The 27,858-nt window shown below is 43.6% G+C and overlaps 1 protein-coding gene across 2 annotated transcripts in view; it reads left to right on the top strand.

Moving 5' to 3' along the window:
- The window catches only part of PLPP4 (phospholipid phosphatase 4), a 207,710-nt gene that overhangs the window by 64,551 nt on the left and 115,301 nt on the right, over positions 1 to 27,858 (top strand). The window lies entirely within an intron of this gene.

Here is a 27,858-nt window from a genome sequence, read left to right as displayed (position 1 = left end):
CTGCTCATTAAATGAAACAGAATAATGCCGGACAATGTAGTGTGTGCCCTACAGCATACATTTTTTATGTACCCTACTGGGGGTAGAGTTTCCGCATTGCGTTTATTCAGAATTCACTTATAATAGACGACGCTTCTGAAGAATGAGAGCTAAATGGGATCAGCAGAGATGAAAACTTAAGACGATGTCCCTGTTTGTTATGTACTTGTGGAAATTCTGCATTCGACCAATCATTGAAACTTTTTTTCTGAATTGTCTCTATTTCTAATTGTCAAGGAGCCTATGTATAATTCATTATTTTAATAAGCATTTGGTGACTTCCGTATTTTAAAGTATAAAATGCACGTGAGGAGGCAAATAAACATCCTCATAAATGGGATGTATTTACAGGACAGTTGTCCGCAAAAAATGGAGACATGTTCTACTTTGATTTATGTGCAGATCAAAATCGCCAATGCAAATCCGTGGTCTCGTGGGAAAAAAAATGGATAGCACACGGATGTCATCCATGTGCTATCTGTATTTTACTTAATAATGGGTAGGAGAATGTAAGACTTTTTTTGTTTGAACAAGAAAAACAGATGCAACAAGAAAACTGACACATGAACCAAAAATGGTTCCAGTATACTGAAAAAAGAGATGGACTGCTAATCATGTAAGAGGAAAAAAACTGATGTGTAAAATTGGCCCTACACTGAAAAAATGTCTGTCGAGGTCGATGAGCAGTCATTCAGTGCAACACATTGAGGACAAGTAACTCCAATCAGTGGCTGATTTACTACTGACTTTCAAAAGCTGTCTAATAGCACCTCTGATTGAATATTGCTAAGCTTAATGTACTGTCCATCACTTTACCTGTATTGTATGTATTGTACACCGCTGGACCTGAATATGTACTGTACAGCACCTTACCTGCAATATATACAGTGGCATGTAAAAGTTTTGGCACCCCTGGTCAAAATTACTGTTATTGTCAACAGTTAAGCAAGTTGAAGATGAAATGAGCTCTAAAAGGTCTAAAGTTAAAGATGACAAATTTCCTTTGTATTTTAGGCAAACAATATATATTTTAATTTTTTAAATTTTAAAAATTACAAAGAGGAAAATTGGTCTTTGCAAACGTTTGGCCATGGGACCTGCATGGTTAGTACCTAGTAGCGCCCCCTTTTGAAAGTATCACAGCTTTTTGTAGCCAGACAAGAGTCTTTCAATTCTTGTTTGAGGGATTTTCATCCATCCTTCCTTGAAAAATTCTTCCATTTGTCAGATCCTGGATCGTCTTGCATGCGCGGTTATTTTGAGGTCTAGCCACAGATTTTCAATGATGTTCAGGTCACTATGAGGGCCATTGTAACACCTTCAGTTTGTACCTTTTGAGGTAGTCTATTGTGAATTTTGACGTGTGTTTAGGATCATTATTAGTGATGAGCGAGCATGCTCGCCACTGCTCGGTACTCGCCCGAGCATCTCAGTACTCGAGATGCTCGGAGTTCACCGAGTACTTTCGAGATGCTCAGGCGAGAGCTCGGGTCCCCGTCCTGCATGTTTGGCGCCATTTCTGGGGCGGCTGACATCTGGTGTTTCTAGCCTGGGAGGGGGCCAATATTCGTGGCACCCGTCTTGGGCTATAAATATCAGCCCCCAGCTGTCTGCCTAGCCTTTGCTAGCTATTAAAATAGGGGGGATTTTTTTTGGGGTCCCCCATTTTAATAGCTAGTAAAGGCTAGGTATTCAGCTGGGGGCTGATATTAGTAGCCTGGGAAGCTCTGTGGGTATTACCCCCTTCCCAGGCTTCAAACATCTGCCCCAGCCGTCGGCTTAACCTCCGCTAGAGACTAAAATTACGGGGAACCCCCACGCCAATTTTTTTTTAATAAATCCTTTATTTTAACACTAAATGACAAGTACAGTTACCAACACTGTCACTGTACTTATTATATATGTGGCTGACATGTTTCTATCTATCTAATCTATGTGTGATGCTCTATTCTTTCTGTTCTAAATTGTCGGGTACCGGTGTATGCCGCTGATGAATTGCTGGCCGGCTTTTTTTAAAGAGATGGATGCATGAAAATCGGAGGGCACTAGTGTGTTCCAAGTGCCCTGCTATGTTTTTCATGCACCCTCCTATGTACTCTGCCTGCCTGTCTGCCTATATATTCTTCCTGCCTGACGTTTAATTGAGCACTGTTCCCATCGATTTGGGCTATTTTTGACCTTTTGCAGACCGCCGGGGGGGACCGCCAGAAAAATGCTCGAGTTTCCCATAGACTTACATTGGGCTCGTTGCTCGGGTCGATGACCCGAGCTTCGAGCACCCGAACATTTTAGTGTTCGCTCATCACTAATCATTATCCATTTGTAGAAGCCATCCTCTTTTCAACTTCAGCTTTTTTACAGATGGTGTTATTTTTGCATCAAGAATTTGTTGAAATTTCATTGAATTCATTCTTCCCTTTATCTGTGAAATGTTCCCCGTGCCATGGACTGCGGCACCACCCCAAAGCATGTTTGGTCCACCCCCATGCTTAATGGTTGGCGAGATGTTCTTTTCCTGAAATTCTGTGCCTTTTTATCTCCACACATACATTTGATCATTGTAGCCAAAGAGTTCTATTTTAACTTCATCGGTCCACAGGACTAGTTTCCAAAATGCATCAGGCTTGTTTAGCTGTTCTTTTCCATACTTCTGATGCTTTTATGGTGAGGATGCAGGAGAGGTTTTCTTCTGATGACTCTTCCATGAAGGCCATATTTGTGCAGGTGTCTCTGAACAGTACAACAAAAAAAAACAAAACGGATTTTTGCAGTCAAGCGGGGGTTCTGATTTGCCTCTCTAGCAATCCTACAAGCAGTACTCACTGAAATTTTTCTGGGTTTTCCAGACCTTATCTTGTCCTCCACTTTTGCTGTTAACTGCCATTTCTTAATTACATTTCGAACTGAGGAAACTTGAAAATGTTTTTCTATCTTCTTATCTTATAGCCTTCTCCTGCTTTGTGGGCCTCCATCATTTTCATTTTCAGAGTGCTAGGCAGCTGCATAGAAAAACCCATGGCTTCTGTTTTTTGGCAAAAGGTTACAGGAGGCTGGGCTTTTATAGAGCAGGTAAATTTTCATCACCTGGCCTTTTCTGACGATGATAGTGAAGTCATAACCCTAACAGGCTAACTAAGGTCTGAAACCTTGGTAAAAGTTATCTGAGGACACAAATCTCCAAGGGTGCCCAAACTTTTGTATTGGCCTATTTTCCTTTCGTAATTTCTAAAATTAAAAAAATTACTATATACAGGTGCATCTCATAAATTAGAATATCTTCAAAAAGTTAATTTATCTCAGTTCTTCGATACAAAAAGTGAAAGTCCTATATTCTATTGAGTCATTGCAAACAGTGATCTATTTCAAGTGATTATTTCTGTTAATGTTGAAGATTATGGCTTACAGCCAATGAAAACACAAAAGTCATTATCTCAGTAAATTAGAATGCTTTATAACAACAGCTTGAAAATTGATTTTAAAATCTGAAATGTTGGCCTACAGAAATGTATGCTCAGTAGTGATGGGCGAGCACTAAAATGCTCGGGTGCTCGATTCTCGGGTCGAGCACATTGGAATACTCGGGTGCTCGACCCGAGCAACGAGCCCAATGTAAGTCTATGGGAAACTTGAGCATTTTTCAATATGTTAAGACACATCCTTTCCTGGGTAATGACTTGTGTATATAAGGCATAATTAATATACAAAAGCAAAAATGCTCCTCCACACCTTGGGCTATGTTCACACGTAGCGTTTTTGATGTGTTTTTGCACTTTTGCATTGCTTTCAACCAAGACAAATGCATTCACTGGAAAATGTCATTTTAACATTTTAAAATCTTATCTGGTCATGTGGTGTGTGACACACCATCAGACACATCCTGTTTCATTTATGATGGGGGGACTCCGAAAGTCACAAAGCCTATTTATATAGGGCCATCACACGGCCCTTACTTTTCTTAAAGGTCCAGCAGTCGGCCCTCGCTATTGTTAGAGAGCCATCAGCCGGCTATGCTTTGTTGTTTCCATTATTAACGAGTGGGTCTACCATACTGTTATTGCGTATTCAGTGACTGCAAGGGCTGTCAAAAATTTGGAGGCACTCTAATGCCCCTTGGAAGAGACGTAGAGGTTGGAGGGCCTTTACTAAAAACAATGTTCCCATTATTAGGAAGTGGGTCTCCCATAGTGTTTGCCTATGCAGTGAATGCAAAAGCTGCCAAAAATTTGGAGGAACTCAAATTCCCATTGCAAAACACGTAGAAGAGGTGATATGGTGGTGAATGATATGGTAATGGAGGATGAGGAGAAGGAGGAGGACAAGAGCAAATGGACAAAATCAGGAAGCGTATACCCATGTGTAGGTGTGAAGAGGTGCATGGGAATAGACCTCCCAAAAAAAGACACTGGATTTAAGTTTGTTACGCTGCTATCATTCGGTGGTGTTGAGAAGTCTGGCCCAATCCAGCCCTTGTTCATTTTTATAAGAGTCAGCCTGTCAGCATTTTTAGTTGACAGGCAGATGCATTTATCAGTTATAATTCCACCAGCGGCACTAAAAACCCGCTCTGACAAAATGCTAGCGGCAGGGCAGGCGAGGACCTCCAAGGCGTAGAGAGCCAGTTAATGCCCGTGTCCAGCTTGGATACCCAATAATTATAAGGCACAGAGGAATCATGGAGGACATTGGTACAGTTGGCAAGGTACTACCTCACCATCTTCCCAAAATTTGCACTCCTTGTGAGAGTACCCCACGCCTCAGGGCCTGTAAGATGGGAGGGTCTGAGAAAACTGTCCCAGAACTTTGACAGTGTTCCCCTGCCTCTGCTGGATTGGAGTTGTGTCTCTCTCGCCTGTACCCCTTGGTTGTCCAACGAACTGTGACCTCTGCCGCCTTCGTTTTCAGATGGGTATTTTTTTAACAATTCCACAACAAGTGCCTTCTGGTACTGCCCCATTTTAGTAGACTTGTCCGCCTGGGGAATAAGAGAAAGTTCTCCTTGTAGCATGGGTCTAGAAGTGTCACCAAGCAATAATGACTGTCACCCAAAATTTGGAGAATGCAAGGGTCACGGGAAAAGCAGCGTAACAAACTCAGCTATGCGTGCCAGATTGCCAACAGGCAAGACTTCCGTGTCCTCACCAAGAGGACGACTGACCATGCTCTCCTCCTCCTCCCTGTCCTCAGGCCATCCACGCTGAACAGACGGTATGACAGTTGTGCAGGTAGTGTTATGTTCTGCAACTTAGAACACTGATGTCCAGCGGGGAATAGGAGACAGGTGCTGAGTAATAAACAGTGAAGAGATCATGTGACCAAGACACCCAGCACCAGAGGAAAAGACTAGAAGCCAGCAAACCACAACAAGATGGCCGATAGTAAAACAACATAGATTATAGCAGGTAGTACCATCTATAGTGCATGAAACTAGCTCCTCCTCCTCCTCTTCCTCATTGTCACCCAGTCCACGTTGGGATGAGATATGGCTGGGCTGTGTGTAATCACCCTATATGGTTCCTTGCGACATCTCATCGTGCACTGCCTGCAATGCATCCTCTTTGATTGTGAGCAGTGAGCTTTTCAGAAGACAGAGAAGCGGGATGGTGATGCTAATTATGGTGTCATCGCCGCTCACCATCTTGGTGGAGTCCTCAAAGTTTTAGAGGATGGTACATATGTCTGACATCCATGTCCACTCCTGAGGTCTTATGTGTGGAGTCTGAACTGAATACCGACGGCCTTGTTGATGCTGGTACTCAACAACTGCCCTCTTCTGCTCACAAATCCATCCCAACATCTGCATTGTAGAGTTCCAACGCACACACCAGTCGGTGAGCCGGTAGCTGCAAACGCTGCTGAAACAAGTCAAGGTCGGCAGAAGCTGTAGGTGACTTTCTAAAATGGGCACACAGGTGGCGTACTTTGACAAGCAGATCAAGCAGCTCCGGGTAGGTTTTGAGAAACCACTGAACCATGAGGTTAAACACATGGGCCAGGCATGGTACTTGTGTGAGCTCGCCTCGTCTCAGAGCCACCACCAGGTTCCGGCAATTGTCACACACGACCATGCCAGGCTGTAGGTTCAGAGGTGTCAGCCACAGATCTGCCTGCTCTTTCAGAGCTGTACACAACTCTTCAGCGTTGTGTGGTTTGTCACCTAAGCATATTAGCTTCAGCACAGCCTGGGTGGCTGAGGTAGTGCTTCCAGCTTGCGACTGAAGTGGTCATTTCGGAGATGGAGGCTGAAGAGGAGGAGGAGGAGGAGGAGGTGCAGGAGCTGTAGAATGTGGTGGCAACCCTGATTGACCCAGGGCGTCAGGAGGACGTGTTCCGTCCCAAGGTCCAACTGGGTCCCGGCTTCCACTATGTTAACCCAGTGTGCCATCAGCGAGATGTACCGTCCCTACCCACAAGCACATGTCCACGTGTCCGTGGTTAGGTGGACTTTCCCAGTAACGTGCTCGTGTAATGTGGGGACGGCATACCGGGAGAAATATTGGCGGCTGGGGACCGAGTATCGAGGGACAGCTGTCGCTAACAGGTTGCGGAAAGCTTCCATCTCCAAGAGCCTAAAATGCAACATTTCAAGTGCAAGCAGTCGCGAAATGTGTGAATGTAGTAGTGTGGCCTGTGGGGCATTGGCTGTGTATTTGCGCTTGCGTTCCAAGGACTGGGGTAGGGACAACTAAACACTGTGCTGGGACAAGGGCGTGGACATGCTTGCTGATGGTGCTACTTGAGAGTGTGCAATGACAGGTGCTGGGCAGGAGGCATCTTCACATGCGCCATGGATAGAGGATTGTCTTGCACGCACAACAGCGGAAGAAACAGTGGTGCCACCTGTAGACACTGTTCCTGGACCCTGGGGTTTGGCCCACTTAGTCGGATGCTTTGCTGCCATGTGCCTGATCATGCTGGTGGTGGTCAGGCTGTTAGTTTTGTTACCCCTGCTGATGCTTGCCTGGCAGGTGGTGCGAATGGCCTTTTTGGGGTTATTGGCAGAGTCTTTAAAAAACAACCAGACTCGGGAAGACCTAACAGTTGTACTGGCAACTTCCGTCATGTTGATGTTACGGAGAGCGGTTGGCTGTCTTCTGTCTGTGGCCTCCACACTGCTTCTTCCTGCCTGTCGTGGTGCTACGTCTTCCTCCCCCTGTGTGCTGCTGTACTTGCTCTGTAAGTCCCCCTGCCAGGTTGGGTCAGTTACTATATCATCCACCACTTTGTCTTCCACTTCAGCACCCTGGTCCTCCTCCTGATTTTCTGGCAATTGTGTCTCATCATCGTCCACCTCTTGTGACAGTTTTCCACCGTAGCCTTCGTGTGACCGTGGCTGCTCAAATATTTGGGCATTGCTACATGCGATCTCCTCTTGTCCCGCTTCAAGTGGACCGGGCGAGAGACTCAAACCTATAAATGGAAAAGTGAACAGCTCTTCGGAGTGTCCAAGTGTGGGATCAGTTGTCTCCGGGCACTTAGCCTGGTGGGAGGAAGGAGGATCAGGGTGAGGAATATGCAGTTCAGACTCACGGCTACTGAGACTTGACCGTGGGGAAGACAAGGTGGTGGCTAAGTGACTGGAAGCATTATCTGCTATCCAACCAATAACCTTTTCACACTGCTTTGTATTCAATAGTGGTGTTCTGCGGTCCCCTATTAATTGGGACAGGAAGGTCGAGTGAGAAGATGTGGGTGTTTGTTGTGGCACAATTTCAGCTTGCCCATGGCCTCTGCCTCGTCCTCTGCATGCACCATCACGTCCACTTCACCATCCCTTGCCACGTGTCTTGCCCATTTTAAATGGAGGACAATATTTTCCACTTTCACTACAAATGGCTGGATTTGAACCGCAGTGATATGTGATACGTGTAGGTAACTATTTTTACCAGTGACCTCATGTCAATAACTTCACTGACACACTGCAACAAAATTTCAGTGGAGGCCAGAAATGGCAGAATTTTCAGAGCACTTATATGTGATCCGTGTGACAGACAAACCACAGTTTTAAATTGCTTGATTTTTAGCGCTGCAATATGGAAAGAACCTGGCTGTATTCTGCAGTGCCAACAAGCAAATAGCGCAGAACAACGGTGTTCTCTGCATTGCTTTTTAAGCAAATAATGAGGATTAAGATTCAAAAAAAATTATTCCTGGCCCCTGAGACCTGGGCCTATTTCTAGAAATATCTAACAGCAGCAGACAAAACTGGAATGGAGCCTCTTGTGCTATATGCACTGCAGTCTGCTATATACCCTGCCTGATATCTCTGCAGATGGATTAGTCCTCAGAAGGACTGTTTGTTGAGATGGATATGTCTGTAATATAGTTTGGTACACCTTCACTAAATTTCAGTGGAGGCCAGAAATGGCAGAATTTTCAGCGCACTTATATGTGATCCATGTGACAGACAAACCAGTTTTAAATAGCTGGCCTGTAGGTAACTATTTTTAACAGTGACCTCATGTCAACAACTTCACTAACACACAACAAAATTTCAGTGGAGGCCGGAAATGGCAGAATTTTCTGCGCACTTATATGTAATTTTTAGCGCTGTATTCTGCAGTGCTAACAAGCAAATGTAGCAGAAAAACAGTGTTCTCTGGATTACTTTTAAAGCAAATAATCAGGATTAAGATCCAAAATTATTCCTGGTCCCTGATACCAGGGGTTATTGCTAGAAATATCTGTAAAAGCACCAGCAGCAGACAAAACTGGAATAGACCCTCTTGCTATATGCACTGCAGTCTGCCACATACACTGCCTGCGTGCCTAGAACTGATTTCTATGCAGCTGGATTAGTTCTCAGAAGGACTGTTAGTTGAGATGGATATGTGAATAATATATGGTGGTATTACCTACACTAACTAAGAAACAAGCAAATCTCTCCCTAGCTCAGTAGCACCTCTCCCTACACTGTCTGATTCCCGAGTAGACTTGACGAGCAAGGTGGCGCCAGGTCTGATATAGACCTGATGACGCTGTGTGGCCAGCCAATCACTGTAATGCCACAACCAACATGGCTGCGGCATTACAGTGAGTGGCAGGCTATCCCTGAATGTTCATTGGCTCTGTAAAGAGCGCCAAACATGCAGGGAGGGGACCCGAGCATCCGCCGAGCAACCCCGGAAATACTCACAGATCGCCGAGCATCTCTAGCAGTGAGATTCTCGGGCGAGCACAGAACAGTAGCGAGCAGCTCGCTCATCACTAATGTTCAGTAAAGCACTTAATACTTGGTCGGGGCTCCTTTTGCATCAATTACTGCATCAAAGAGGTGTGGCATGGAGGCGATCAGCCTGTGGCACCACTGAGGTGTTATGGAAGCCCAGGTTGCTTTGATAGCAGCCTTCAGCTTGTCTACATTGTTGGGTCTGGTGTCTCTCATCTTCCTCTTGACAATACCTCATAGATTCTCTATGGGGTTAAGGTCAAGCGAGTTTCCTGGCCAATCAAGCACAGTGATTGGTACTTTTGGCAGTGTGAACAGGTGCCAAGTCCTGCTGGAGAATGAAATTTCCATCTCCAAAAAGCTTGTCGACAGAGGGAAGCATGAAGTGCTCTAAAATTTCCTGGTAGACGGCTGCGCTGACTTTGGTCTTGATAAAACACAGTGGATCTACACCAGCAGATGACACAGCTCCCCAAACCATCACTGATTGTGGAAACTACACACTCTTCACTCTTCCTCCAGACTCTGAGACCTTGATTTCCAAATGAAAATTGGAACTCTGGTACCTTGTGGAGTGTGTCAATGACTGCCTTTTGGACATCTGTCAAGTCACCAGTCTTCCCCATGTTTGTGGGGCCTACTGAAATAGACTAAGGGACCTTTTTTAAACACTTAGGAAGCCTTTTCTGGTGTTTTTTGTAAATTATTTTAAATTACTGAGATAATGACTTTTGTCTTTTCATTGGCTGGAAGCCATAATCATCAACAATAACAGAAATAAACACATGAAATAGATCACTCTGTTTGTAATGACTCTATAATACAGTTATATGAAAAAGTTTGGGCACCCCTATTAATCTTAAGCTTAATGTTTTATAAAAATTGGTGTTTTTGCAACAGCTATTTCAGTTTGATATATGTAATAATTGTTGGACACAGTAATGTTTCTGCCTTGAAATGAGGTTTATTGTACTAACAGAAAATGTGCAATCTGCATTCAAACAAAATTTGACAGGTGCATAAGTATGGGCACCCTTATCATTTTCTTGTTTTAAATACTCCTACCTACTTTTTACTGACTTACTAAAGCACTTTTTTTGGTTCTGTAACCTCATTGAGCTTTGAACTTCATAGCCAGGTGTATGCAATCATGAGAAAAGCTACTTAAAGTGGTCACTTGCAAGTTGTTCTCCTGTTTAAATCTCCTCTGAAGAGTGGCATCATGGGCTCCTCAAAACAACTGTCAAATGATCTGAAAACAAAGATTATTCAACATAGTTGTTCAGGGGAAGGAAACAAAAAGCTGTCTCAGAGATTTAACCTGTCAGTTTCCACTGTGAGGAACATAGTAAGGAAATGGAAGTACACAGGGACAGTTCTTGTTAAGGCCAGAAGTGGCAGGCCAAGAAAAACATCAGAAAGGCAGAGAAGAAGAATGGTGAGATCAGTCAAGGACAATCCTCAGACCACCTCCAGAGAGCTGCAGCATCAACTTGCTGCAGATGGTGTCACTGTGCATCGGTCAACTATACAACGCACTTTGCACAAGGAGAAGCTGTATGGGAGAGTGATGCGAAAGAAGCCGTTTCTGCAAGCACGCCACAAACAGAGTCGGCTGAGGTATGCAAAAGCACATTTGGAGAAGCCAATTTCTTTTTGGAAGAAGGTCCTGTGGACTGATGAAACCAAGATTGAGTTGTTTGGTCATACAAAAAGGCGTTATGCATGGCGGCAAAAAAACACAGCATTCCAAGAAAAACACTTGCTACCCACAGTAAAATTTGGTGGAGGTTCCATCATGCTTTGGGGCTGTGTGGCCAATGCCGGCACCGGGAATCTTGTTAAAGTTGAGGGACGCATGGATTCCACTCAGTATCAGCAGATTCTTGACGATAATGTTCAAGAATCAGTGACAAAGTTGAAGTTATGCAGGGGATGGATCTTTCAGCAAGACAATGATCCAAAACACCGCTCCAAATCTACTCAGGCATTCATGCAGAGGAACAATTACAATGTTCTGGAATGGCCATCCCAGTCCCCAGACCTGAATATCATTGAACATCTGTGGGATCATTTGAAGAGGGCTGTCCATGCTCGGCGACCATCAAACTTAACTGAACTGGAATTGTTTTGTAAAGAGGAATGGTCAAAAATACCTTCATGCAAGATCCAGGAAATCATTGAAAGCTACAGGAAGCGACTAGAGGCTGTTATTTTTGCAAAAGGAGGATCTACTAAATATTAATGTCACTTTTCTCGTGAGGTGCCCATACTTATGCACCTGTCAAATTTTGTTTGAATGCAGATTGCACATTTTCTGTTAGTACAATAAACCTCATTTCAAGGCAGAAACATTACTGTGTCCAACAATTATTACATATATCAAACTGAAATAGGTGTTGCAAAAACACCAATTTTTATAAAACATTAACTGTATATGAGTTTCACTTTTTGTATTGAAGAACTGAAATAAATTAACTTTTTGTTGATATTCTAATTTTGTGAGATGCACCTGTGTGTATGCGCATGTGTATGCATATACAGTACAGACCAAAAGTTTGGACACACCTTCTCATTTAAAGATTTTTCTGTATTTTCATGACTGAAAATTGTACATTCACACTGAAGGCATCAAAACTATGAATTAACACATGTGGAATTATATACTTAACAAAAAAGTGTGAAACAACTGAAAATAGGTCTTATATTCTAGGTTCATCAAAGTAGCCACCTTTTGCTTTGATGACTGCTTTGCATACTCTTGGCATTCTCTTGATGAGCTTCAAGAGGTAGTCACCGGAAATGGTTTTCACTTTACAGGTGTGCCCTGTCAGGTTTAATAAGTGGGATTTCTTGCCTTAAAAATGGGGTTGGGACCATCAGTTGTGTTGTGCAGAAGTCAGGTGGATACACAGCTGATAGTCCTACTGAATAGACTGTTAGAATTTGTATTATGGCAAGAAAAAAGCAGCTAAGTAAAGAAAAACGAGTGGCCATCATTACTTTAAGAAATGAAGGTTAGTCAGTCCGAAAAATTGAACAGACTTTGAATGTGTCCCCTAGTGCAGTTGCAAAAACCATCAAGCGCTACAAAGAAACTGGCTGACATGAGGACCGCCCTAGGAAAGGAAGACCAAGAGTCGCCTCTGCTTCTGAGGATAAGTTTATCCGAGTCACCAGCCTCAGAAATCGCAGGTTAACAGCAGCTCAGATTAGAGAACAGGTCAATGTCACACAGAGTTCTAGCAGCAGACACATCTCTTCAACAACTGTTAAGAGGAGACTTTGTGCAGCAGGCCTTCATGGTAAAATAGCTGCTAGGAAACCACTGCTAAGGACAGGCAACAAGCAGAAGAGACTTGTTTGGGCTAAAGAACACAAGGAATGGACATTAGACCAGTGGAAATCTGTACTTTGGTGTGATGATTCCAAATTTGAGATCTTTGGTTCCAACCACCGTGTCTTTGTGCGACGTAGAAAAGGTGAACGGATGGACTCTACATGCCTGGTTCCCACCGTGAAGCATGGAGGAGGAGGTGTGATGGTGTGGTGGTGGTTTGCTGGTGACACTGTTGGGGATTTATTCAAAATTGAAGGCATACTGAACCAGCATGGCCACCACAACATCTTGCAGCGGCATGCTATTCCATCCGGTTTGCATTTAGTTGGACCATCATTTATTTTCAACAGGACAATGACCCCAAACACACCTCCAGGCTGTGTAAGGGCTATTTGACCAAGAAGGAGAGTGATGGGGCGCTACGCCAGATGACCTGGCCTCCACAGTCACCAGACCTGAACCCAATCGAGATGCTTTGGGGTGAGCTGGACTGCAGAGTGAAGGCAAAAGGGCCAACAAGTGCTAAGCATCTCTGGGAACTCCTTCAAGATTGTTGGAAGACCATTTCTTGCCTTTTCCTGATAAGTTTGTGACCTGCCTTGAGCTAGGCCTAACTTGGTATCTGTCTTGCACCGGCTGACCTGGTGGTAGGGCCTTCTGTTGGAGATCACACTCCCTGGTCTCTTTGGCCTCAGTGACTCCTGACCCTGGTATATCAGTCAGCTTTTGGTGTTCCTGGGACATGTAGTTCGCCAGGGGTTCCGGTTGTTTCTGCTGGTCCTAGAGATCCTTGCAGACGCGGACCCGGTGTCCGGTATATGGTCTTGGGGTGAGCTGGCTAAGCTCCTCTGCCCCCTAAGTAGCTCGCTTACTCCACTTGCCTTCGGCCATGCTCGGGGCCCTCACTAGGCTTCACACTGGCAGTAGGCCTCGCTACTCTTCACCGCTCTTATGGCATCGGCACGCCTTAGGCTCACTGACTGAGCTCTATAAGTCTGAACTCTCTCTAGACTGAGCTCCACTGCAGGCTGACCTCTCTCAGGCTCATCTACTGCAGGAACCGAACTGCCTAGCTCCACCTTCCCTATTTATATCCCTATCCGGGCTCCCTCTGGTGGTCTGAGGTGGAAGGTGGAGGTGTGTGTATGCTACGAGGGCCTCTTGTGCAGGAATCCGTCCATGCACCCCTCTAGGATCTGTGGCACCAATGCACAGCAGGGCGCCACAGTGCCATCAGAGCAGTCATCCGCCATGAATATTGTTGAGAATATACTATACATACAGAATGCAGCACGCTGCAATTTATGAACACGTGAACTCCAATATTACTGTAAAGACCCAGCACCCCAGTTGGTCAGCTGTTATTCGCGACGGAGGAGGCGTCCATCTACTTGTAGTGGCCACCGCGGGGTACTGCACATCTGCCTCCTATTCAAATAATAAGAGGTGGATGTGTAGTAGCAAGCTCCGGCCACTACAAGTTGACGGCCAGCTCCACGAGTGAGTACTGCAGGCCGGCGGCCGCCTCATCCGTCACGTATAACATTTGATCGGTAGGGGTACCGGATGTCGGACCCCAGCCGATCGGACATTAATGCCCTATACTAAGGATAGGTCATCAATGTGAATGTAGTGGACAACCTCTTTAATGCTTAAGAAAAGCTCATTGGTGCTGAAACAGCATGTGGGTTGATAAATGGTTAATTTTACTGGATATGATGCCTCACTCTCCATATATTTTGTACTTTAATTAATACTTCAGGTGTACTATTTTTTTCTTTTTTGGAAAATTGTTGAGCTTCAGAAAAGTGCGCCCACTTGTAGGCTATAGGCAGCACATGACACAACTCATCATTTTCTGAGAACTGCGACGCTGACCTTGCTAGAACAGCGCTACTGTTGGAGGTGAGTATACACTTATTATCATACTAGATGGAGGCCCGATGCTATCGCATCGGGAGGGCGGTAATGTCACGATGGGGTCAGGCTTTGCAGCGTTGAGAATCTCGTCCCCCCATGTGCTCACCCACCTATCTTCTCTCTCTTTCCCCCATGTGCTGACTTCTCCCGTCTGTGCTCTCTTCTTTGACCTGTCTACCCCATGTGCTATCCCCCTTGTCTGCTGTCTTTCTCCTTCCTGTGCTGTGTTCTCCCCTCATGTGCTGTCCCGTTTGAGCTGTCTCCCCTCTGTGCTCTGTCTCTCTCCCCCCTGTGTGCTTTCTCTCTCCCCCATCTGCTGTCTTCTCCTCTCATGTGATCTTTTTGACCTGTGTACCCCATGTGCTATCTCCCTTGTCTGCTGTCTCTCTCCTTCCTGTGCTGTCTTCTCCTCTCATGTGATCTCTTCTTTGACCTGTGTACCCCATGTGCTCTCCCCCTTGTCTGCTCTGTCTCTCTCTCCACCCCTGTGCTGTCTTCTTCCCTCATGTTTTCTCTCGTTTGAGCTGTCTCCCCGTGCAGTAAATCAGACCACCACCATCTTTGTGCAGGTAGAAAGCGGCGGTCACATTAAAACTGCTCATGCGCTCCTCCTGTACAAAGATGGCGGGGGTCAGTGAATCATTCAGCTGATCCCGTCGGCGGCCTGTTTGCGACGGTGTTCCGCTGGTGGTACCGCGCAAGAGGCTGGTACCACCAGCGGTTTCCATATTGAGACACCCATCACTTCCGCCGCTTGGAATTCTGAGATCCGGACACATCTGGATGGAACAGGATGTGAAGACCTTACAAGGCAAGTATATTATATATGGGGTCTTGAAATTATTAAACCCCTTAAAGACCAACCCTGCCCATATGCCTCACCAGAACATATAGACATCACAGAGCGGTCAATCTTGGGACCCTTTCGGATGCCAAGATAGAGAGCCATTCTGCACAAGAGAGTACTTTTCTGGTGGACTCGAGCAGTGCTTGTATAATAGAAATTACCATTCATCTGAATAACCACTATTTAGTACCACATTGTCCCTGCAGTGGCTTGAAATACTTGGTTGGCTGCAATTCCCTCCTGCAAAGTCACATATGCTGGGACTGTGAGCGAGGACAATGAGCTGATCATCCTAGGGCGACACATTCTAAAAAGGATTGTCTCTTTTGATAGAATTCCTGCTTTTACGTGATGTATCTGTGCTTAAACAACGCATTGTTCACCCAACCATGGGAAAGAAAAATCAAATTGGTATAGAGAGCGAGAATGCTCCATAAACGGCATGTGCTTCATTCCATAGTTTATGCCCCTGTCACCCGCACCTCTCTCTGTGATTATCACCTTTTTAAATCTCTGCCATACAGACCATTATAATAACCCATAAATACAGCGCTGCGTGCACTCAGAACCGCATGTAAATGAGATCTTCATCCTCTTCCTAATGAAGTTTATGGTCTTAAAATAATTTATGCTTGCATTAATGTGATTAGCGAGGCATATTTCCTAGTAAAAACACATTTCCAACAATGCTTCGCTGCGTTGAAAAATTAAATAGTGAATAAATTGCTATTTTTTTTCCCCCCAAGCAAATAAAACCTACAAAGTAATTCTCTTGTTTGCAAATATAAATAATGTATATAGAACGTATCCAGCTACAATTTTACTAGCTGGAAACAATATTATGTGATAAAATTCAAGTATACAAAGGTGAGAGGAGGTGGCCTGTGAAATATATGGAAAATGTATCTTGTGGGGTTTATTCTTAAAGCTGTAAATGCATAGCGAGTTACGACCTATTGTACAGACTGCTATGGCCAAGGAAAACTCTCTCATCGTCAGATACTCCAATGGTGGCACTGCCAAGTCCCAGAAAATGAGAACTAGTCCTTTATTATCTGAAGGTCTGCTTAGAATAAAATCTAGGTCTGGAGCCATACAGTGACATGTGCTATTCACATAGGACATTTTGCACTAATTCGTGCAAGGATTATAGTGGTAGGTTGTTGTTAGCCTTGTGTGAAGTTCTTTTTTAAAGGATTTGAACACCTTTTGGCAATTTTTTTACCTACTATACTGTCAGATAAAAATCATTTTTACAGTAGGATTTCATTAAAAGGGAATTTGTAACTAAATTTTTTCTACCCCACCTGAGAGCAGCATGATGTACAAGCTGAGACCCTGATTCCAGCGATGTGTCACTTACTGCGCTACTTGCTGTCATTTTGATAAAATCACTGTTTTTTTCTGCTGCAGATCTATTTTTTTCTGAGTGCTGAGCTATGTTTAACCCTGCCCACACCACAGATTGGCAGCTTTCTGCCTATACAGTGTGCACAGAAAGCATTCTGCCTATGCACAGCGTACACCCAAAAACCTGACATTCAGTGATGGGGAGGGGTTATACAGACCTCATGAATATAGAGGACTACCTGGCAGCAGGTTTACTAGTGATAATCTACTGCTGATAAAACAATAAAACAGTGATTTTATTAAATCGAAACTAAGTAGCCCAGTAAGTGACACATCACTGAAATTGGGAATTGGGGTCTCTGTCTCTATATTATGCTGCTCTCAGGTTAGGTGGCAAAAACCTGGTGACAAATTCCCTTGAAATATTTTAGGCTATTGAACTTATTATTGTACATATTAGACTGCAGAAAGAGTTAATAGATCCGAGAGTGAGTTTGTCTGCCAATCATTTGAAACATTTTCTAAGCTGATTCATTGCCAAATCAAAGTTGAAAAGTCTAATAAAAACAGCTTGGAAGATATAGATGGATTTTATTGTTAACTCGTTCTGAAGAATACTATATACAGTGATATAAAAAGGTTGTACAAGCCAAATGGTCCAAAATACTTCATTAAACCTTAGTGGAAAATTGCTTTTTAGCTAAAAAACACTTGCATTTCAGTTAAATATTCTACATAATTTGTGTCCAGCACATGTTCAGTGCATAGTCCATACATCTCATCTCAGTTATTCTCTATTTCCTTGACATCTGGGTACTGTGCTAGGAGTTTTAGCCAATTAACTCATTGTCATGCTCCTGGAGGCAGTGTGAAATGATGCCTCCTATGTGCCTTACTACTTTTTCTGATCTGGCTACATCTAGTAGGATTGAGTATGCCTATAAATAAATGTGTAAATTGCGCCTTCAGAAAGAAAGAGGACTTGAACTCTAGTGCCATCTATTGGAAGTAGCAATCCTAAAACTCAATATTGACCCTTTAATGAGCCTTGCCACATGACATGAGATAAAAACCAAACTGGAATCTCTATTTGCCCCTCATCAGTGCAAAGCAAGAGATCTAATTTGGTTGCATGAGAAACCTTTGACTGGGTTCTAAGTGGCAACATCTCTCCTTGTGGAGAGTGACATGCTTAACATGCCAGTGTAAGGAAACTTATAGGCCTCGCCTTGGACAAGCTAAACTCTGTGGCTTTTACTATAACCCTAAAGCAGTGCTATACTGAGTGCTACTCACACCTAGCCCTAGCATTTCTGCTGAGCTGCACAGTTCTTATCCCTTTAGCCAGGTTGTCTGTTTACATTTATCTGACCTTTATTGGTGGGAAACATGATGTTTTTATGCACGCTGTCACTCTACCAGGGGCACAGGCATGCATTTTAATACTGAGTGTCAGGGTTTCACAGCGACAGGGGCGACACCGGGGAGACCACACAATATCTCACTGTTGCCGTCACTCTATCCGGATTTCGTCAGGCATTTGCGAGCACACGAACCCGACTACTTACTACGGAGTTATCGGAAAGCGAGCAGAAAGCGTATGGCATCACACCTCCGGATTCCAATCATGGAATATGTATATATGCCCCATACGGTTACTGCTAGCTTCACAATAGCCCAGTTATTATTATTCGTTGCAACGACTGGCCGAGTTTGAAATCTAATACAGGCCTGGCCAGACGCCTGCGTTCTGGTAGCGTATATGGCTTCGGGAGAGGGAACGATTACAGAGCAAAACAAACACGACTATTACATTTTATATTTAATCCAAAATGGAGGCAGTGTTATGAAAAATATACAAAGATTTTACAAAGGGGACAATACAATACAGAATATACAGTTACACAAAATAAACAGGATTAAAGAAGAAACTTACTCTATACAGTTCACAGGGACGACTCAGTATAGGTGGAGGGAAGCACTCTGCGAACGTGACCCGTGCTACACAAAATATGTAACTTCTGACGTGAGTACTGATCCATCCTCCGTGGATTCTTTTATGCCTAAGGGGAGACCTGCCCACACACACCCTGTGCTGACATCACGTGGGCTGGTCTCCAGCCTTCATATTTTATTAAGATATCTGTTTTTTGTGATAACTTATCACTGGTTGAACGCAGAAGCTTGCAAGCGATGTCATATTTTCTGTTATGATTTTACCTTTCTCTAGAGACCACACATGGCATAGCTGCAATTCGTTATTATGGCACTTTTGCGGTACAGATCCCCGGAAGCGCTTACAGCGACGGGAAAATATCCATATTGTTCCCTAGCTGACCCTGTCACTAACAATATAGGTCCCATTATTAGCAGAATTATGAAACCTGCAATATTCAATATTTCGTGTAGGTGCCCAAAAGTCTGGAGAATTCGGTTAGATTCCCTTTGACGTCCTGGGAATAGAACTTCCTCAGCTACGTGTACATTTATTGCAAGCCTGTGTCTAATTATCCCCTGCCTCTGCCAGGGGAAAATACACTCACATTATTAATTGGGTTGTTGCGCCTCTTGGCTGGCATTTGTTTACAAGTCACTACTGCTGTGTGTGTCAATTTGCATAGGAGCAAACGGTCCAAGTGTTAGCTCTTGGTCCTTTGAAAATTACTATAGGGGGGGGGATGAGGACTTTGGGAGAAATTGTTAATACTTTCTTAATATCTCCATGACACTGAGCCTATCCTGCTCTGACCCTATTGTGTCACTAAGAACCAAGTGCTTTTAACTCTGAGGACACACCACAACCCTCCCTCCTAATGAGCCGCACCTCAGCCCTAAACCTCTCTAAACTCACATGTGGTTCTTCATCTATTTTATAGTTATCTATTGAGCACCATATTTCACTTTGGCAGCATTAACATAATAATAAAGAAACCTGGTACAGTATCTTCATCGCAAAAGGATTAGCATTAACTCACATAGGCAGCAAGCAATATAATGATATATGTGTTCTTGAAACTCTCAAACTTGACAAGGGGTTTGCGGTGCAGAAGTCCTTAATTTTTATAAGAGGGTGGTGGACTCTGTTTCAACCCTATTACATATACAGACATGACCAAAAATTGTTCCAGAAAATGAAGTATTTCTCCCAGAAAAATATTGCAATTTTACATGTTTTGCTATACACATGTTTATTTCATTTGTGTATATTGGAACAAGATAGAAAAAAAAAAGGAAATTTGGACTAATTTCACACAAAACCTCAAGAATGGGTAGAGGAAAATTGTTGGCACCTTTCCAAAATTGTGGATAAACAACTTTGTTTCAAGCATATGACGCTCATTCAAACTCACCTGTAGCAAGTAACAGGTCTGGGCAATATGAAAATCACACCTGAAACCAGATAAAAGGAGAAGTTGACTGAATCTTTGCATTGTGTGTCAGTATGTGCCACACTAAGCATAGAGAACAGAAAGAGAAGAAGAGAACTGTCTGAAGACTTGAGAACCAAAATTTTTGAAAAATATCAACAATCTCAAGGTTACAAGTCCATCTCCAGAGATCTTGAGGTTCCTTTGTCCACAGTGCGCAACATAATCTAGAAGTTTACAACCCATGCCACTATAGATAGTCCGGATTGTGGATAAGCAGCTCCAATCAAGTTCCAAAGAAATTCAAGCTGTCCTGGAGGCTCAGGATGCATCCATGTCAGCGCGAACTATCCATCGACATTTGAATGAAATTAAATGCTATGGCAGGAGACCCAGGAGGACCCCACTGCTGAAACAGACATAAAAAAGCTAGACTGCCAAAATGTATGTGAGTAAGCCAAAATCCTATTGAGATAGCGTCTTGTGGATCTTGAATCTAAGATAGAGCTTTTTGGTAAAGCACATCATTCTACTGTTTACAATCATCAAATCTGAAGATTGCCAAAGGATTTTGGGTCGCAATGTATTGCCAAGTGTCAGAAAGCTGACTTTGTGCCTTACATCATGGTTCTTCCAGAAGGATAATGACTCCAAGCAGTGCTCAAAGAGGCACCCAGAAATGGGTGGAAACAAAGTGCTGGAGAGTCCTGAAGTGACCAGTAATGATTCTGGATCTAAATCCCATTGAACACCTGTGGAGAAATCTTAAAATTGCTGTTGGGAGAAGGCGCCCTTCATATATGAGAGACCTGGAGCAGTTTGCAAAAGAAGAGTGGTCCAAAATTCCCGTTGAGAAGTCTAAGAAGCTTGTTGATGGTTTATAGGAGGTGATTTGATTGCAGTTACTTATTCCGAAGGGTGTGCGTGCAACCAAATATTAAGTTGAGGGTGCCAACAATTTTGACCAGCCCATGTTTGGGATTTTGTGTGAAATTATGTCCAATTTGCCTTTTATTCGCTGTTTTTTTTTGTTGTTCCAATATGCACAAAGGAAATAAACTTGTGTATGACAAAACATGTGTAATTGGAATAATATTCTGGGAGAAATACTTCATTTTATGGAACAACTTCAAGGGTGCCAACACTTTTGGCCATGACTGTATACCATAAAATGTAAGTACACACAGGGCTTATTTTAATAAAATATAATTGCCAAAGCCTGTGTGTAGCTACAGCAGTGAAAAAATTATTTAATGAACGTCTTGTCAAAAGTACATCTAGCCAATAATCAAGTGTTCCTTTTAATTTTGCTAATTAGTATTATTTCTTAACTCCGCTTGCAATCAAGAGTGTAAACAACAAGGAAACATGATTAATATGCAGAACTACACACAACCTGGATTTCACAAATTAGACAACATATTTCAGAACTAGCTGGCAATTTCAAAGAAGTATGAAAGGACTTTAAAAGGTATTACTAGCAATTGTGCATTAATAGAAGAACATTGGATTTTTATGTTCATATTTACAACCGATCATCACGACTTTACAAGTTCATTTCTACTGGAGTTTCTTTTCTAACTTTCCTAACTTTGCTCCAGTATCTTGACTTTTATTTTATTTATTTTTCAAGGTCTTGCATCCCATTCTCCTGGGAGTGGTCTGACAACTGTATGACCCATAAATCAGACCACACTGACAGCTTGATATCAAGAGGATATGATTGATAAAATGTGTTAGTGCAGTTAAGGTCTCCATACAGCACAGTTGGCGCTCAGAAGGAAAATCAAGTCTATTTTATTCATATGTAGAACCCTGCTTGGATGTGATACTGCAACCATTGATGTGAACAAAAATCTACAAGGATGTATAAAGCTACCATAAAACTGTCCACACGGATCCTGTCTACCTCCCACAGACTGTGCTACGTGCACAGATTTTTCACCTCAATTCCTCAGACTTTCTTAAAGTTTTATATATGATAAACAGATTCTTGTCAACATTTTAGTCAGATTACACTTTAAAAAAACATAATATGCCCAATACCAAAGTAATAAAATAATATATAAAAAATAAAGCTGTGACCAACCCTTACCCTGACGTCATGTGTGGTATTGTGCCCACTCCACATTACACCTACAGGAGCTGTTATGACCTCCCATACTAAATCCATAGTTATTCACTCTTCTGAGAAGCTTTTCTACAAGATTTTGGAGGGGTCTATGGGAATTTTTGCCCATTCATCCAGAAGAGCATTTGTGAGGTGAGACAATGATTTTTGGATGAGAAGGCCGGGCTTACTATGTTCGTTCTTGTTGATCCCAATGATGTTTCATGGGGATTAAGTCAAGGCTCTGTTTCGCCAGTCATGTTCTTCCACACTAAACTCCCCCAACCATGTCTTTATGGACCTTGCTTTATGAACTGGGCACAGCCATGGAGAACATAAAAGGGCCTTCGCCAAACTGTTCCTAGAAAGATGGAAGCTACAATTGTTCTAAATGTCTTATATGCTGAAGCATTAAGATTTTCCTTCACTGGAGCTAAAGCTCTTAGGCCTAGGCCTGAAAAACAACCCCATTGCATTATCCTCCTCCACCAAACTTTACAGCTGGCCTCAATGCAGTCAGGCAGGTCACATTTATGAAACCAGACTTGACTATTAGACGACAGATAGAGAAGTGTGATCCGTCACTCCACAGAACAAATTTCCACTGTTCCAGGGTCCAGTGGCGGCTGATTTATACCACTTCCTCTGAAGCTTGGCACTCAGCTTATTGATATAAGGCTTGCATACAGCTGATTAACTATGGGAACCCATAAGAAGAAGCTCTTAAGGCACAGATCTTATGCTAATGTTAATGCCAGAGGAGGTTTGGATTGTGCGGTTATGGAGTCAGCAGAGCTTTGGTGACTAATGCCCTTAAGAACTAGGTGAAACCGCTCTTTAACTTTACGTTGTCTTCACTTCGTGTCTCAGATACTATGGTCCCTAATTGCTACCACTTTTCACTAATGCCTCTCACAGTTAATGATGGAATATTTAGGAGGCAAAAATGTAATGAACTGACTTGTTACTCCGGTGCAGGGCCGGCGTAAGCAACTGGCGCATCCGGGCAAGTGCCGGGGCCCTGAGCAGGCGGGGGGCCCACTCACGGTTGGGCACCCCGCCGGGCTATGGGTGGAGGAAAGCGGTGCCAGCGCCCGCCTTTCTTCCCCGCTTGCTCAGGGCCCCGGCAGCTGGATACTTACTCCCCGTGCCTCCGCAGATCCGCTGTCTTCCTGCTGTGCGCTCCCTGTGACGTCTCAGGTCAGAGGGTGCGGTGACGTCTTTCCACCGTGCCCTCCCCTGAGCCATCACAGGCAGCGCAGAGCAGGAAGATGCCGGCAATGCTGGAGTCCGGACCTGAGCAGCGGCAGCAGGTGAGGAGGAGTGAGGTGAGTATTTGATTTTTTTTTTAATGTATGGAGGCATGGGGCATTATATGGGGTGGGGGTGACATCCTGCATGGGGCATTATATGGGGGGTGACATCCTGCATGGGACATTATAAAGATGGGGGTGACATCCTGCATGGGGCATTATTAAGAGGGGGGGTGACATCCTGCATGGGGCATTTTAAAGAGAGGGGGGTGATATCCTGCATGGGGCATTATATGGTGGGGGAAAGGGACATCCTGCATGGGGCATTATATGGTGGGAAAGGGTCATTCTGCATGGGGCATTATATGGGGGGGAAAGGGACATCCTGCATGGGGCACTATATGGGGGGAAAGTGACATCCTGCATGGGGCATTATATGAGGGGGAAAGGGACATCCTGCATGGGGCATTATATGGGGGGGAAATGGACATTCTGCATCGGGAATTATATGGGGGGAAGGGACACCCTTCATGGGGCATTATATGGGGGGGAGAAGTGACATTCTGCATGGGGCATTATATGAGGGGTGACATCCTGCATGGGGCATTATATGGGGTGGAGGGACATCCTGCATGGGGCATTATATGGGGGGAGAGGTGACATCCTGTATTGGGCATTATATGGGGGGAAGGGACATCCTGCATGGGGCATTATATGGGGGGGAAAGGGACATCCTGCATAGGGTATTATATGGGGGTGGAGAAGTGACATTCTACATGGGGCATTATATGGGAGGTGACATCCTGCATGGGGCATTATATGGGGGGGAGTGACATCCTGCATGGGGCATTATATGGGTGGTGACATCCTGCATGGGGCATTATAAGGGGGGGAGTGACATCCTGCATGGGGCATTATATGGGGGATGACATCCTGCATAGGGCATTATAAGGGGAGAACAGCCTGTATAGGGCATTATGTGGGGGGAACAGCCTGCATGGAGCATTATACGGGGGCCAGTATCATGTATGGAGCGTTATAAGGGGACCAGTATCCTGTACGGAGCGGTTTATGGGGGCCAGTATTCTGTACAGAGCGTTTTATGGGAGCCAATATTCTGTAAGGAGCGTTATATGGAGGCCAGTATTCCGTATGAAGCATTATATGGGGGCCTGTATTCTGTATGGAGCATTTTATGAGGGCCAGTATACTGTGTGGAGCGATTTGCCAGTTTCTGAGCTATCGTGGAATTTACAATAGATATCACTCATTTAATGTAAGAAGTGAAATCTTTGCATTGTACTATACCTATATTTCTCTGCGGTATCTGTGCATCATGAATCGTGGTATGTGTTAAAGGGGCCCACTGAGACTCTTTCGCCCGAATCCCAGAAAAACCTGGAGCCGGCCCTGCTCCGGTGGCTCGTATTACAGGACTGCACTGGTATCAGAGAGATCTTTGGATGAGCCAATCTTTCACAAATGTTGATAAGGGTAATAATGGGACTGAATGAAACTCCTGAATTAAATGAATAAGAGATGTGTGCCACTACTTTTGTCCATATAGGGTTTGCGTGTGTATCTCTTTTTGTCTTTCTCGATCTCTCTCTACATATGTATGTATGTGTGTGTGTGTGTGTGTGTGTACATATAAATCGGTATCTAAGAGGTAAGATTTCTCCGTGCAGAGAGCGACATGTTAAGCATGTCACGATGAGGAGACTTTTAAAGCCGCATTGCTCCTCTGGGAAATATGCAAATTGTCTCTTCAGAGAGGAAGAGGACCAGAACTTTAGTGCCACCTACAGGAAGTAGCAATCCTAAAAGTCAATAGTGACCCGTTAACAAGCCTAATCACATGACTTAGGATATAAGCCAGAACCAGAAACTCAGTTTGCAGACACTGTGTTTTGGAGTACTGCTCCTCGTTAGTGCAAAGTGTGAGTTCAGGTTTGTCTTGGTGCTGTTACATATACAGTAAAAGCAGATGCCTGGTGACATATGTTACACGCACGCCGCTAGGTTCAGATAGGGCGAGACGGGTTTCATGAATTCTTTTGAATCCTTGGGGAACCGTTACTCAGGGCGACCATAGGCTGCAGCTTCTCTCAGGCCCAAGATAGATTCAATTGCTGACCAGACACATCTGATAAGAGTCTTCATAATCAGTTGAACAGTGGAGTTTAATCAAGTAAGGCCAGTACCATTTAACTTTTGAAGCAACAGGCTTCACCACAGTACAGTCTATTAAAGCTGGCACAGTAATGTCAGTCTCTTCAGTAGCATAATTCAGCACAAATTAGATCTCCTTGCAGCACACTTCTATGCATACACAACCACAGGTTTCTCCTTCACAAGGACACAATAGTACACAGCATTCTTTATCCTGAATGGAGATGGGTAGGGGGAGGGTTTGATGAGGGAGATGATCTCTATGACAGGCTTCCTTCCAGTCCGTATCTTTCAGCCCGATAATACTCTGCACTGTTAGCTCAGGGAGTCTATCTGACCTGTGTTTAGCTTCCCTCCTGAACTGAATTATGTTCCCTTGCCTTCTGTGAGATACAGATCACACACCACCTTTCTCTTAGGCTCCAGCCAGACTAATAAACAAGTTTCCAACAATCCCCCTGGGACTCTGCTAAACACTCCCTGTCTCTTGTGACTATGTTAACTCTTACAGTTGCTGGATGCTTTTGAAGCAACAGCACTACTTCTGCATGTCACACATAGAAGGTTGTAGTTGGTGGAGTATACATCTCTTTTTCAGATGTGTGCAAAATTAACAGGGTTCTCCAGGATAAAGATGTCATCAATATCATATACGCACAAGATCTGACATCCCTATCAATCAAATATTACCAGGTCCGGTGGCCACTGAAAGTAAAGCGTATAGAGAGCCAGAACACCACATCTCTATACATTGTAGTGAATGGCAGCAGAGCTGAGGACCAGAAGATGACCATTACTCATGTACATAGCTGTGGTGTTTCAGCTCCAAACATGATACCGGACCTAGTAACAGATGACGGGGGGGGGGGAGTAATATTGATGACTTATCCTGAAGTGGATTGCCCAGGATAGGATTGCCGAGACAAGGAAAACAATATCTTATCCTGGTCAATCCCTTTAAAGCAATCAGAGGTTTATGTAGATACTTTGCAACCTTGGTTCCTCCACTGCACCAGGTTATCATGTAATGATAGGACTCAACCAAATCAAGGCTTTTGAGGTCCAAAGAATAAACCCAATCCTAAAGCAGCGGATGAAAAGTAGACATGCATTTACTTTCTACAGCTGGAGGTTGGCCCTTTAGGTTATCCAGAAGCCCAATCTACCCATTTTTATTTTGGTACAAAAATGTTAACTTTTTTTGAAAACTATAGGTTTAGGTCAGATGGACCTTCAGATGATTTTCAATTGCCTCGGTAAGCTCTGCCTAAGTGGATGAGACAGATCTCTGGCAAGGACACATACTGTATATTACGTCAAGTAGTTAGAAGGGTATTTCCATCTCCGACAGGATCCATGTGATACCATTGTAATGGAGAGGTGACCACATATATACAGCTCTTACTATTCCAAAAATTCCAGTTCTATGGAAATTCCATAAATGTTCAAGATAGGACTACTTTAATTTGCATTTGTAGTTAAATTTGGCATATGTATTCTCTTAGTCATTTTATATTCATGCTTTAAGTATCTTTCCTAAAACCAATAAGGGAATAGTAATTGACAGTAATTGGTAAAACATTTGTTCAATCCTCTAGTCCCTGACAAATCTTTTGTAAGCACTTACTGTGAAAATACATTTTAATAGAGGAAAAAAAATCCACGTTTCTTATCTTTTAGTCTGGATGACTTGTAAGAAGGGACTTCAGAAAATTGCTGAATCTGAATAAATTTCAATATTTCAATGACCAGTTTCTCATAAATAAGTGATGCTTCGTGCAAGCTGTCATTTCCCAACACTTATTTCTGGCATTTTGGTGTAAGCGCAGCCACTTTCATCAGGATCTAATTTGTCATACTGGGTATAAAGTGTAGGTTTACCTTTAGCGGAACGATACTTACATATTATAGGATTGCATTATCAGCAATATGTACCTATTATTCCGAATTGTTACCTTTTCAAGTGAGAACTTTTCAATAATACAGCAGGAAAGCTATGGGGTATCTGAGTCCCTTGCTGTTTCCCTGTCAGCAGACGGAGGCTTTTATACCACCGTGACTGCTGTTTTTTATTGCATATTCGAATTGTAGAACAATGAGAGACACAGCATTAGATATTGAAGGATTTGTCCTAGAATTTAGATAAATATGATGACTACCTGACCTGGGGAATAGAGAACCTGGAATCTCAGTGTTCATCTTATTTCAGATCAGTCTGCATATAAGATGTGTGTGGTAGTTATGTTAATGTTATACTTTACTCGTTCTTCTTCCATCTGTTAGCAGGTATTTG

Source organism: Phyllobates terribilis, unplaced genomic scaffold, assembly GCF_046119375.1.
Source record: "Phyllobates terribilis strain yellow unplaced genomic scaffold, ASM4611937v1 Scaffold_5__5_contigs__length_657084704, whole genome shotgun sequence".
NCBI classification, from domain to species: domain Eukaryota; kingdom Metazoa; phylum Chordata; class Amphibia; order Anura; family Dendrobatidae; genus Phyllobates; species Phyllobates terribilis.
Note: the sequence above shows the minus strand (reverse complement) of the source record. Positions and strands in the feature narration are given on the sequence as shown.